The following is a 4757-nucleotide window of genomic DNA, read 5'->3' as shown; positions in this document are numbered from 1 at the left end:
AGAATTACCATATGACCCAGCAATTCTTCCCCTAGGTGTATAGCCAAAAGTATTCAAACAAAAACTTACACACAAATGTTAATAGCAGCACTATTCAGAATACTCAACTGGTGGAAATGCCCAAATGTTCATCATCAGATAATGGATTAACAAAATATGGCATAATAAACAATAGAATATTATTTAGCCATAAAAAGGCAGACATTCCTACATGCTACAATGTGGATTAATCTCAAAAACATTATGCCAAGTGAAAGAAACCAGACATATAATGTCATATATTGTATGATTCCATTTATATGAAACATCTAGAATAGGAGAATCCATAGAGACAAAAAGCAGGTCAGCGGTTGCCAGGGGAGAAAGGGGAAGTGGAAAGTGAAGGCTTTATGTGATGGAGTTTTCCTTTGGAGAGATTAAATGTTTTGAAGCTAGAGAGAGGTGTTGGTTGCACAACACTTAATGTACTAAATGTTACTGACTTGTACATTTTGAGATGGTTACTTTTATGTTACGGCTATTTTACATCAATTTTTTTTAAAACATGGTTGGCCACTAACATACAACCCACTATATTGTCATTGGCAATGACATTGGCAGTTATTTTGTAAATGTACATTTGCTGACAGATATTTTTATAATTTTCATTATGAATCAGGTTACAAATTAAATTATAAATTAAATTTTAAAGATTATAAATTTTACATTAAAACAAATTATAAATTTTTACAAAGCAGACGAGCAAACAAAAGAACAGAAGAAACTGAGAAAGAGAGGGAACAGAGGCAGGAAACATGAGGGAGGAGAGAGAGAAGGAGGAGGAAGAAAAGGAAAATGCAAAAAAAGAGAGGAGAACAGGAATATGAAAGAGAGTGAGAGCAAAAATTTTAAAGTTGGGTAATATCAGGGCTCCGTGGGGGGTGTGAAGAAAGGAGAGTGCAGGCAACAGCACTCTTCTACATACCTGGTAGGGATATAAATGGACATAGACACACTGGAGAACAATTTGTCAGCAGCAAATAAAATGAAAATGAACATACTCAGAGCCCTACTTCTGAGCATATATTCTGGAGAAATAATCACATGTGTCTAAGGAACACGCACACAACATTTGTTTGCTACATGAAATACTAGAAACAGGCTGAGTGATGTGGCTCATGCCTGTAATCCCAGCACTTTGGGAGGCCAAGGCAAGTGGATCACTTGAGATCAGGAGTTCAAGACCAGCCTGACCAACATGGTGAAACTCCACCTCTATTAAAAAACACAAAAATGAGCTGGGTGTGGTGGCAGGTGCCTATAATCCCAGTCACTTGGGAGGCTGAAGCAGGAGAATTGCTTAAACCCAGGAGGCAGAGATTGCAGTTGCAGTGAGCCAAGATGGTACCACTGCGCTACTCCAGCCTGGGTGGCACGATGAGACTGTGTCTCAAAAAAAAAAAAAAACAACCTACAAACAACCTAAATAGTTAAGAGAATGGATGCACTGTTATATGTTTGTGAAAGTAAGTAGAAATCTAAGCTGTTGGAACTTTAAAACATTTTGAGCCTTAAGGGAATCTGATTATGGGATCTCAGTCACATGTAACAGGCAGCTTTATAAAGCAGGCAGCTGTGACCTTTGTTTCTCTGATGATAGACTAGCCTTTTTCCTTACCTATGTTGTTTTGTAAAATGTTATGACTAACGGGCACCAGGGAAGACCCCTTCTCTCTTAACTGTTGATCTTCATTACAGAGTAACTTCCCTCTTTCCTCTTTCACAGACTTCATGACTAGCACATTGTCTAAGATGGAATGTTAAATACACTCTTTCAAATAGGAAAAGAAAATAAACTTATGGAAAAGAAAACAACTTGTAACTAATTAAATTGTTGTAACTCATAAGCCAGCCTTGTATAGAAAATATTATAATCCCACAAAGTTTCTTTGTTTTCTGCCTGTATACGCAAGATCTTAACTCTGGAGCACTGACTCCCTTTGGAGTCTGTGTTATCTGAACGGCATTCTCAGCTTTTCAGGTGAATAAATGCTTTTAAACTGGATTCTGATCCTTTCCATTATTTCAGGTAGACGTACTAATAATATGGTAGTATATAGTCATTTAAAAGAAGAATTTTATATATACTATATATGTGAAAAGATAAATGAACTTCAAGGTATTTTGTTGTCTGGAAAAGATAGTTGGCAGATACAGTATGATGCCAAGCAATATAACTTAGTATATCACATTATATTCATGTATTACTTATATAATAAAATGTATAATAACAAAAAATGGAGGGATACAGAAAAAGAGAACTCTGCCATGATCAAGGTAAGAAAATGTATGTGAAGGAGTAAGAAAGAGAAAAATCAGAACGCAGCAGGGCAGCAGTATTTAACACAAAATTTTCAAAGAGGGGTTGCACTCTATATAATATACTCTCAAAATTTGGGGCAGTGGGTGCATTTAGGAGTACAGGCATGGATTAAGTGGATCCTCTGCTTAGGGTTTCACAAAACTGCAATTTTGGTGTCATTGGTCTGTGTTCTCATGTGGATGATTGGGGAAAGATTTACTTCCAGGTTCACTTAGACTGTTGACAGAATTCATTTCCTGGAGTTTGTAGGACTTCTTGCTGGTTGGCTATGGGCCAGAAGCTGCTTTATAGCGCCTAGAGGCTGCCCATGGTTCCTCACCATGTGGACTTCGCAAGCATGGCCACTGCCTTCATCAGGCCAGACAGGACAGTCTCTAGAGAGAGTCTGTTCATAAGAGAGAGTCTTTTATAATGTAATGTAGTAGTCACGGGAGTGATATCCATCACCTTTGTTATATTTATTTTCAGAAGCAAGTCACAGGTCCCAAACCCTCTTAGGAGGAGGGGATCCTATACAAGTATGAACATGAAGAGGTACTGGGAATCAGAAACCATTGTGGCCACTGAAGAATCTGTCACACAGGCATATATTTGTTGCATTGAGACAGGGAAGCTATTTTAAGATGGTGTGGTGAAAAAGAATAAAAGCTCCTTACTCAGGCTCTAACTTACCCTACTCTCAGTCAATTGGTAACAAAAGACCTAAGAAGCTGTTAACTGCAAGCTCCTATTTCAGAGGGCTAGGGACTTCCCCAGATCCCCACCTGTACAGTTAGACTCCAACCTACAGTTACCCCTTCCTCACTTTAATGCTAAAAATTACTCCTGGGGTGGAGATTTAAAATGCTAATGCTACATATGATGTATGAAAAAGCATATTGGGCCACTGTGCAAGCACCAGAAAAACTCCTCCTATAGGTGCCCTGATGTAACCCTCCCCTATAGAAAGACCCTATAAAACTCACCCACACACTAGCCTCAGAGCAGTCCGTTCCTTTGCCTTTCTTGGTGCTGACTCTCTTGCGCACAAGCTGAATACACTTTCCTTTGCTACCATGTTTGGTGATCTCTTTTAATCTCTATCATGGGAGATCATAAGAACCCAGGGCAACAGTAACAGCTTCTGAGTTTTTTTAATTAAAAATAACTGTAATATAATCCTTGAATTTTTAAAATGTAGGGCACTAAACTAAAGTAAAACCTAAATCCAGAGTACATCTGACCTCAAAGTTCATGGCCTTCTCACTTCCCTGGCCATAGTTTAAAGGTATATATATATATATACACACACACACACACACACACACACACACACACACCATGGACTACAACCAGTTCAAACCGGATTTCCAACATTTCAGCACATCTCTGGAATGAAGAGTATAAGTGAAGGTCTAGGAGTCACCTGGTTTCTACCCATTTCTGGGGTGTAAGAATATGTGTATTTCTTGATCCTCAGTTCCAGCATCAATTAAAGGGAGTTAATTTTACCATCTATATTCATTGTTTTTGTGGTTACCCTGGGGCTCAAAAAAGACACCGATTGCTCAATAAATGCTTGTTCCTGGAGTTACTATTACCAATATGGTTATATAAAATGAAAGTGAGCTAGAAGAAAGGAGATGAAATTCTTAAATTAGTGGCGTGTTTTACTGGTCGTCACCAACCCTCACATTTGTTCCATCACAAAAACAAAACAAAACTTTGCTAATTGCAAAGGAAGAAAAAAATGCATCTGATTGCTTTAAAAATGTATGCATTTGGTTGTTACTGATATGAGTTTGTCATTTGTTTTTAAATTTTTTCCTTTTATGATTGTCTATGCCCTTTACTCGTTTGCTTTTGGAGATGTTCACTGATTTGAATATAGGTATTTTATTGGTTGGGTGTGGTGGCTCACACCTGCAATCCTAAGCTTTGGAGGCTGAGTCAGGAGGATACTTGGGCCCAGGAGGTCGAGACAGAAGTGAGCCGTGATCGCCACTGCACTCCAGCTTGGGTGACAGAGCGAGACCCCATCTCTAAGAAGAAAAAAAAATACTATATTTACCCCTCTCTTTCTCTCTGTCCAATACATCCAGATATTCCCGTCCCCACTATGGTGATTTACCTCTTCATTTTGTTTACGGTGTGTGTGGAGCGGGGGTGAGAAAGCCAGCGTGCAGTTGCCTTGGTTCAGCAGCCAGCCCATCGCTCCTGCCTAGCGTGACTGTGAATACTAGGTGTATGTTACAACCGGGAGCGGTGTACACTCGGGGAAGCGCATCTTTGGAAACTTTGGTCTGTAGCGGCCGCCAGGATTCTCCGCAGCCCCGCACCCCGGTGGTGGCCGAACCGCCTGCCCCGGCCCAGACACTGCCGCCGCGCCCGCCCACCCGGCTGCGCCCCGGGGCGC

This window comes from Theropithecus gelada, chromosome 4, assembly GCF_003255815.1.
Source record: "Theropithecus gelada isolate Dixy chromosome 4, Tgel_1.0, whole genome shotgun sequence".
Lineage (NCBI taxonomy): Eukaryota > Metazoa > Chordata > Mammalia > Primates > Cercopithecidae > Theropithecus > Theropithecus gelada.
This window is presented reverse-complemented; position numbering follows the sequence as displayed.